Source organism: Pavona decussata, unplaced genomic scaffold (assembly GCF_977016875.1).
Source record: "Pavona decussata unplaced genomic scaffold, jaPavDecu1.1 SCAFFOLD_416, whole genome shotgun sequence".
NCBI lineage: Eukaryota > Metazoa > Cnidaria > Anthozoa > Scleractinia > Agariciidae > Pavona > Pavona decussata.
The window spans coordinates 1,010,115-1,020,000 of record NW_028145778.1 but is presented as its reverse complement, the minus strand read 5'-3'; the positions used below and the strand labels follow the sequence as shown (position 1 = coordinate 1,020,000).

The 9,886-nt window shown below is 38.3% G+C and overlaps 1 protein-coding gene and 1 pseudogene across 1 annotated transcript in view; one reads left to right on the top strand and one right to left on the bottom strand.

Annotated features, from left to right (window-relative positions):
* The window catches only part of LOC146450952 (uncharacterized), a 1,307-nt gene extending 370 nt beyond the window's left edge, over positions 1-937 (bottom strand). The window contains exon 1 of the mRNA XM_085099807.1: positions 1-937. This exon is cut by the window's left edge and continues 370 nt beyond it. The gene's annotated coding sequence lies outside the window, so the exon portion shown is untranslated.
* Positions 938-2,077: 1,140 nt separating this feature from the next.
* On the top strand, positions 2,078-5,030 carry LOC146450951 (uncharacterized; annotated as a pseudogene).
* The last annotated feature ends 4,856 nt before the right edge of the window (positions 5,031-9,886 follow it).

The window sequence follows — 9,886 nt, the reverse complement described above, 5'->3', positions numbered from 1 at the left end:
CAAGTTTAAACCAGTAAGCCATTGGTACTCTGACCATGTTAGGGTTTCCAAAGAGAGAGTCACAGTTTCAATTCAAGAAGACTTGCATGTATTTGCCTTTTACATAAATTTCCTCACTATTTTGCTCTGATAACCACTCATTCCCTCAAAAAAATCACGTTTTTTATGGGGAAAATTTTTTTATGGGAAAAAATTGAAAAAAAATTCTGAAAAATCATCATGATGTCCCGCAAATAAGTTATGAGCTTAATATTCGGATACAGTACATTATCCCCAGGGGGGGTACTCCGGATTTCAAGTGACGGGATGATCGAATGGGGGCAAAAAATCAAAACCCAAAAAAATCCCTAGGGCTTCCAAAAAAATTCAAAAATATCCCTGGACCAAAAATTAACCCTGAAAAAATCCCATGCCGAATCTCCAGGCCTTAAAAGTTTTCAGAAATGATTAAATGATATAACATGAAAAAAAAAATAGAAAGTGAATGTTTTTGTTTGTTTTTTCATCATACCATCTGAATTTATCTTTTCCTCATCTGGTAGTCATGCATTCTAACAACACCGGGATAGAGACACCCAAGAACATCTCTTTCAACAATAACATTATGAATGGCAACTCTAAGACCACCCCAGGCAAGAACATTACGAACAAATCTCCTAAGTTATTTACAAATCATAAAAAATAATAATAATCGAATTAAAGCCTTGTTGAATACACCATGGGACACTTTGTGGACTATTGTATAACCAGTTTTATGAAACAGACAAATTGTAATGCATTAAATATTAAAACAACTGCAAAACAAGTTTGGTTGTACTTTATTCACAGAACTAAACTACACGGCCGGGCACTACCACAACGCCTCAGATTGTTTTGAATACCCAAAAAATTCCCTACTTAATCGAGCAGCTCTTCCCAAATTTTCTTAACCAAAAATTCCCAGAAAATCGAAAATTTTAAACCCAAAAAATCCAGAGTACCCCCCCTGCTGGGACATTACAGCCCCTCTCACGCCCTCTACAATGTAACAGACCTTTCCACGGTTTTTGATGCCATCTTGGTTTGGGGGCAAAAACGGCTAAAATTACAGTGAATGTACAGTATGGTATTTTGGCCGACTTTGAACCGCTTTAATGCCGCCACAAAATGCGGATTTCCAACATTTGCCACTATTTGTAATAGTTTTGTTGATATCATTCATCCAACAGAAAATTAGGCCATTAAAGAAGGTACAAAGTCCGTAAATTGGAATTATAAACTTTCTTATGTGGCTTCTAATTTCGCGGTAACTTGCATAATCAGAAGGGTTTGTATGAAATCTTAAAAATTCGTTTATGGTCGTTGTAACCTGAATCTGTTTTTTATAATTCAAGAAAATAATCTCAGTAGAAATGTCTTTCAAAAGCCATTTTCGCTATCAAAAACGTGCCTCCGTGGTGGAGTTACAGCGGTTCAAAGTCGGCCAAAAAAATCCCATACATTTACTGTAATGTCTGGCTTGCCTCGCAAGCCATGAAATCATAAGCTTAAATGTAATCGATGGCCCTTGCAGTGAAGCCGGCTTTAAACAGTCATATGTATAAGTCTTACATACATAATGTAACCTTTAAGAATACATCTAAGCTTATTTACATCTAGCTAGGTCACTGCCATATTATTTGTGTTCAATGAGATGCAAATTGGCAATGTTGTCTGGTTTGTTCAAGGGAAAAGACTACGTGCATCGCTGTATGCAAAGAAAATACAAAAGAATACGTCAAACTTACCTCCTAAAATCTCACGTTTGAAGCCTTGGATTTGCGCAAAACCTTCAACTCATGTCAGGCTCGTGTGTTCCCCGCTGTGCGATATCGGTAGAATCGCCTTTTGAGCCTTTGTGTTACGGGTCAGCGAATCTCAGAACCCGAGCGAGGCGAGACATTTATAAAAAAAAGCGCACAAAAACTCTTCGTCTTCGTTGAGAGAACATTGACCCTTGCTCTCGTTGCTCTTGAGCCCACTTCTGAACGTTTTTTCTTCCTCTGAGCTTTTAGATATCGTATTTATATTGTTCTTGTACACTCGGGTAAACTGCACAATGGAAGATGAGATCAGCCAAGTACGTTCTGTTATGTCCAACGATTGCGTCGTTCTATTAGAGGAACTCATACGAAGCAACCGTGATCTTGCCGCACAGAACGAAAGGCTGCGGCAAGAGCACGAAAAGACAAACAAGCACCAAGCAGAAGCACTCAACCGGATTAAGCAGAGGTTAAAGGAGGGTGAAACTCCAGGCATTTCTCGTGGAAGAAATCTCCGCAGACGAGCAAGAGACTCGAGGAACATTGCCGTTCCCACTGCTTGTAGAGTAAGTAGAGGAATTGCACCTTTTAATCACATAAATACTGCATATGCATGGAAATCAAATAATTTTATATTGAATTCAGCATATTAGAACAACATGACGCGTTGACCCGTAAAATTCGGTATAGATCGCTTTGTTTTTGAAATAAGTTTTGGCGCCCAAAGTTTGCATAAATTATACGCATTTAAATAATTATCTCAATAATAATGACAGTTTGGCGGTCGTTCCATTGCAATTGCTCTGCGAAGTAAAGTTAAGACTTTAGACACAAGTACAAGTTTTTTTGGCTGAGCTACAGTATGTAAACAGGAGGGGAACAACGAGGACAGTCCTTTAGCAGAGGAGGTTTAGCCTGTTAAAACATCAGACAATATTTTTTCATCTTGTTGTTTAATAGAGATCTGTCAGGAAATTATACAGAGTCCTGATCAAAAGGGAGGATTTCAATGGATTTCACCTAGATGAAAAGTGAGTCTCTGTAATTTCTCCAAAGAGGAACAATAACTACAGTATTACAGTATAAGTACGGTATAAGTACAGTATTACACAATAATTATTATTGTGTAATACTATTATGCTTGGCTCGTGTGTAGAATTTTTAGCAATATTATCCTTCCCAAACCTGAGTCTGATTACCGCTCAGCAGAATATATACTGCATTGACAAGTATTGATAATAGAGTCCTAAAGTGTGACATCACAAATATTTGAAGTTTTGAAATTATTGGGTTTGTTGAGATTTCAGAAAGAGCAAGATAAAAACGCTTCCTTGCCAAAAATCAGGATGTAAAGGCAAATTTGCTCTGAGATGTTAGCACTGTTATGCTCTAATGACTCCATACAAATCCTTCTAAATTTGACTCGGGTCATAATGTTATGACCCAAGTCAAATTTAGAAGGATTTATATGGAGTCATCAGAGTATAACAATAATATCTCGCTCTTCAGCTGTAAGAAAATGCCGATTGATCATTTTTGGCAAGTGTGTCTGTTTTATCATTTTCTTTCTGAATTCACAAAATTAATTTAGTTTTTGTGACGTCATCACTTGAGGATTCCATAGTCTTTTCACCCTTGCACACGGTACATATTTAAGTTGAGGTTGATGTCTGCAGAAATATACATTCCAGCTTTGTGATGTGATAAATATGCATGTATTGTTTGTTTCCTTTGTTCACAAGCCTCATCTGTGCATTACACCTATCTAGGGATTAGTGTAGGGGTGGTTGTGTAATTAAAATGCCATTCCATGGCTGTCATTTCCCAGGTGATATGGCTATGCGCATGCATCAGGTACTGGCCAGGCCATGGCTTGATGTCTGAGTGTGTCACGTGAATTGCTTTTAATGCCATTTTAATTACTTGTTGTACAATTTCAGATAACGCTTGCTGTTCCCCTGTTTGGTTTCCCATTTCTTTTGTTTTACTATTAGGAGACCTTGAGACTCAATGGGCAAGCTCTTTCATTATATTTTTGCTGCTGGCTTCATTTGCTTTGTGCAGACTAAAGCAGTCCCTGTACTTCACCGTGGGTTGTTTCCCTCTGTTATGATGTAGTGTGGTTGTTAAGCAGAGTGCAAGAGAATACTAACATATTTAAACAGAGACCCATTCCCAGTTACAATAGGTCTGAATATGGGTTTGGAAAATGGCAAGTTTTGGGCTTAATTTAAGGTTAAGTCTAAGGGGCAGGGAGCAACCCTCTCTTCCCTTCTTATATGCTGTTCACGCCTGTAGTTCATATTGATAATACAAGCATGCCAGAGTACAACTGGACAAATCTGCATGGATTTTCAAAATCGATATCGATTTTATAAAACCGTAACAATTCTAGTTTAAAAACAAATAAGGTTCATTGTTTCTTAATGTTTCCTTCCAAAGTACTGAGCAAATTGTAGGGAGCAAGTGAAATGTTTAATCAAAATTGGATTACAACTGACATACTACCTGTATTTTTTTCCTTTTCAGCGCAAATTCAGACAACAACAGGGGAATTTTTGATAGGGTGATTGAGCAGGTCCTTCATGAGTATGGAGGACAAAAAAGGTGTCTTGGTCAAGGGCGATCATGGAAGGTAAATTATCCATGAAAACAATGCATGTATTGGTCTTGACACTGACGTAGCTGCATGGTTATCAAATTCAAAACCAGCCAAAAAATTAACTGCGCAATAATTATAAGTGTAAATGCCTTTTCTGAAACCTAGTGAGCAAATACTATGTCTTGTATTTCCACCCTAAGGCATAAAAATAATAATTTACACTGATCATGAATAAAAGGTCACCATAATTACAGTGTTGCCTGTATAGCTAAACCATATTTAAAGAGACCAGTAAATCCAGACTTTCATATAAGGAGAGTAGGGGGTGGGTGGAATTTCTTTTTTAAACTGGAATCAAATTTTTCTCTAACTGTAGATTCCTTTATCATGCTTTGAACTAGAATTACATGTACTTATTTACATGCTTTTATTTCTTCTGAGAAGATAGTAATAATACACTGTACATTTGCTTATGTCTCTAATGATGATTATTCTAAATGGTATTTGACGGCTTCACTGGCTAGTCTGGCCACATTGTGATTGTTGTTTCAGCTTTGCTTTCCCTCATTAAGGGAACAGTGTCACGGCCGAGGGTGCATGATGACACACGATTAAGTCCCAAAGTTTTCATCGGTCTGCCAACTTGAATTTGGTTCGTTAATTCGCTCTCGGCTAATATTCCTTATAATACACGTTGAAGCCGTAGCTATTTTGCGCTTTTGGAGTTGGTATTGTTTTTCCGTCCCATAAACCGCTGTGTTTGCATGGTATTCCTTGTAATAAATGCTGAGGCCAGTAGAGAGTCTTCAACAGAGACTGTACATGTGGTAAGTTTCTTTGCGAAAGTTCATAGGTTGAAGGTGGGGAATTTGTTTTCATTATTGTGGATAAATTGAAATCAATGACATCGTCAATTTATAGGAAAGTAGAATTTCGTGCTCATGTAAGAGCACATGTTCCACGAAAAGGACAAGTGGATCTAATCGTGATTGCCCTTACAAGGGCGAAGGTCTTCAATGTGGCTCCAGATGCACGTGTGATTCGACAGCGAAACCTTGCAGAAATAAGGTATGTTTGCTGCGTTATTAGTGTATAATGCTTTTTTTTTCTGGATGGCTAGACACTATTTATTTGTTACTTCATACCAATAAATTATTGAGTTTCAATCAAAATTGACGCTGATACTTGTGTATTATGCAAATTATTTGTGACAGCACTGTATTCTTGGTTCCCCTATTTACATTTGGCAGCGAAATGGGGATCAAAGGAAAAAAGAAATAATATATGGTCAATGGACACATTTTTGTTTTCTTCTCTATACAAAGTCATAATGGACCAGCCCATTGACCTCCAATCTCATACCCAGAGTCCTCAGGCTTTTTGGTCAGCGGGTGGGCGCCAGGAGAGACTCTGGAGAATTCGAAAAAATTTAAATTTTTTGACTGGCTGTCCCGTAGCAGTTTGCATTGTTTTACCGCAGATATCCCGTGGTAATAAAATTCCAATACCCCAGTCTCTCTCCTGGCGACAAACCGCTGGCCAAAGAGCCTGGGGACTCTTAGTACGAGATTGATTGACCTCAGGAAAAATCTAGAACTCTTGAAGTTGACCTCTGTCATGAATAACTGTGGGAACACTTCTATTTATGATTAGCAGTGTACATAGTCTCAACAAGAACTCGGCTGCGATTTTTGCTATGCAAGCCGTGTGTTTTCAAGAAAATATTTATCGTGCGCGATCGTGGCGGCCACGCAATTTCAAGCAGACAATTGCGAAGATATGGAACGTCTTTTAACCCACGTCTGGGCATCTGAATCGGATGAAAACCTTGGAGAGAGTTCCGATAGTGAATTTTCTGAGTTAGGAACAGAAGAAAGTGACGGAGAAAGTGAGAAGGCTTTCCAAAGCTTTGAACAAAATCAGGATTTTTCTAGCGAAGCAGCAATTTTTGTGATAAGAGGGAAATGCCACGACCTTCTTTCTTCACTTTTGCTGCTCCATCGAATGGTTCAAAAAGAAAACGAACAGCAAAATCAAAACCACCATCGAAATGACCTCAAAAACACGAGGAACAAGACGGCGAGTTAGCGCACGTGGTCGATCAGCTGGTGGAGGCACATGTACAAACCGCTAAAATCTGTCAAGTCGATTCCAATGGAAAGAAGATTTCGCACCAAGAAATGGGAAAACCTATTGACTATTTTGAACAGTTTTTCTCACCTGAAATATTTGATTTGTTCGTGCCAATGACAAACTTAAATGCCAAACGAAAAGTAGAAGCAGGAGCCAAGGGACAGTGGAAGAATGTGACTTTGTCAGAGATGAAAGCTTTTTTCGGTCTGTGCGTAACAATGGGGATTTTGAGGTTGTCTAGAGTAGAAGAGTACTGGAGAAAAGTAGACTGGTTGTTCCTGACTCCATCTTTTGGTGAGGTCATGAGCGTTGGACAGGTTTGTCTTGATATTTTGATATTTACATGTCTGTGATGAAGATAAAGCCATACCAAGGGGTCAGCCTGGGCATGACAAACTCTTCAAGGTAAGAAGCCTTCTTGATTTATTATTGACAAACCTGACATCCCACTATCAGTTGGATAGAGAACTATCAATTGATGAAAGCATGATACCCTTCAAGGGGAGACTGTCTTTTAGACAGTTTTTACTAAGCAAGCCAATCAGATTTGGAATCAAGTGCTTCGTATTTGCAGAGGCAAAATCTGGATATGTTGCAAACTTTATGGAAAGGAAGAAAATGCTACAGAAGTCAACCTCTCCTCAAGGGTAGTAAAAGATCTAATGGAGAAATTTCAGAACAAAGGTCACCATTTATTTACTGACAATTATTACACCGGTCCTGAATTGTTTGATGAAAGATCTGGAAAGAAGCAGACTGGAAACAATTGTTATAAGAATAACGACATATTTGAGTTTACAAGACATGTTTCGGTCGTGCAACGGCCATCTTCAGTTGAAAGTAGAATTAATTTGAAGTTACATTTGAATTTATAATGTAATGCTGAACAAAGATAAATGGCAAACGTGTAATAAATAAGGAATGTAACGAAATAGCCAAAGGTAACAAAACAGTGTACAATAGAATGTAACTTCAAATTAATTCTACTTTCAACTGAAGATGGTCGTTGCACGACCGAAACATGTCTTGTAAACTCAAATGTGTCGTTATTCTGATAAAAATTGTTTGATGACCGTGCCAATGTTGATGTGCATGCATGTGGAACAGTGAAAGGGCAGAGAACGGGATTCCCAAGGAAACTTGTTTTGACTAATGTTAAAGATAAGGAGATAGGGTACACAGCTTCAATTCCAAACACTTCATTGCAACCCTCCGAAGTCTTTCCCATCGATGTAAAATGAGATTCAACAGGGGTATTACTCTTATCTTCTTTTTCTCTTTCTCTGTTGATAATTGCTTTTCATTCCGGATATACACCGTTTTAACTTGTCCGAAATTGATAACATGGAAAAGATTAATTCAGATGTAGGCCAAGAGAACTCAACGGCTGATGTGGCTGCAAGGGTTAACTCTTTAAATGTTGATCATTCTTCTGACTCCCGATCAGATGAAAATGAGTGCTGCAATGAGGAAGATAGCTTCACCCATCCACAAGTCTCATTCAGTGAGAGCCACAGAGCCAGAGTGTTAAGCTCTTCGAAAACTATGGAGGAACTTTGTACATATATACAGTCAGTTGGCCAATTTGAAAAATTCCGGCCAAACGTCGTATTGTTTGCACGTAGTTCATTAGCAATTCTAAACTCTGATCTACCAAACCAAAGAGAATCTTCTGTTCTAGACAATGTTTTAGCAAATTACAACATGGTTAGGATTGGTTCTGCACCCAACGGTAACTGTTTCTTTCTCTCAGTAGCCCATGCTTTAAAAAATAGCATCATCTCAAATAAGTCTACCTCAAGTGATGTTATCAAACACCTTGATGCGCTGGGGTTGATAAACAACGGTGACATAAATGGTATATGTGCAGGACTGAGAAAGTTTATTGTCGAAGAGTGGTTAGCACATTCTGCCTCCTACAGTCCATTTCTTACTGGCAGCCAGACATTTGGAGATGAAGCAAAGGCATTTTTAGTTGATGGGCACTTTGCAACTGATTTAGGCAATTCAATGCCTCTGGCAATGGCAAATGTACTGTGTCTCCCAATTGTTGTTTTCGCACAGATGGAAAATTTACCAGTCTTGCCTATTAGCCCGAGGGACTGTATTCAATGCATGCCAATTTTCGTTGCCTTTGACCAATCAGGTGTGGGGCATTATGATGCTGTTACTCAAATAACACACTCGGAGCCATCCTGTGAAGTTGAAAAAACTGATGAACTGCAGAACAAACATGAGTTTTGTCGATGTGGCCAGGGGGCGAAAAAGAATGAGAAAGACATTGTCTCATGTGACCAATTTAAAGAACGATGTAAGTGCTTCCAACGGGTCAGAAGTTGCACAGACAAGTGTCAATGCCTGGGCTGTGAAAACCCGTATGGAAAAAAGATTTATCAAGAACAGAAAACTAGATCAAGCACAGGTACAAGGAAAAGGAGACCAGCACAGATGACATCAGAGACCATGTCAGGAAGTGAGTTGATGAAGAAGAGACCATGTCAAGGCATTGTTTTTTCGATGGACCTTAAGTGAGGAACTTGTTCTTGCTCAACTGCTTCAGGCACAGTTACCTAGCACTGACATTGACATTACCACTATTCACGTGCAATTTCAACAACTAGTTGATAATGCAAGTATTCATCCAAAAACATTGCAGCAAGTTACAAGGAAAGTTATGCTTTATCTAAGTGAGAATGAAGCATTCCAGACATTGTTTAAGGAACAAGTAAGATTGAATTGGTTTGTGTAGCTGTACATTCTACTTGCGTATTCTGCTTGGGTGCAAAACAGTTCTCAAGTGATAGCAAGTTTATACGTATGAACAAACTATCAACTTCCTGGAGATGGAGTATGTAGTTGTTGCCAAACATATGCTGGATGAAACTCTAAAACACAATTAACAAGAATAACAATTATTCCCATTTAGCATGAGGTTTATTTTTCTCTCCCTTGATTGGTTGTTCACATAATACAATAATTGTTTTTATTTACCCCAACTTGTAAGTGACATGCCCTTACTTGTTAGATTCATCATGCATTACTGTACTCAACTTTATTTGACTATTTTTGTCTAAAATTAGTTTACTTATTGACTTTATTTTCGACAAAGGTTTCACCATTTTAAACAACATTCTTTGATTTACCAAAACACTTACTAGTGATGGGCCACTTTCTTTCGAAATCAGAAACTGTATTCCAAAACAACATAAACAACAGCTATCAGCTTATAAAATTCAATAATATTATTTGACATCAACAACCTTAATTAAAATTGTGTTGTTTAAGAAATTATCTGAATATGAGTTTTTTGGTTGGAACCACCCCCCCCCCCCCCCCCAACACACACATCCGGAGATTCCTTTTCAGCTTC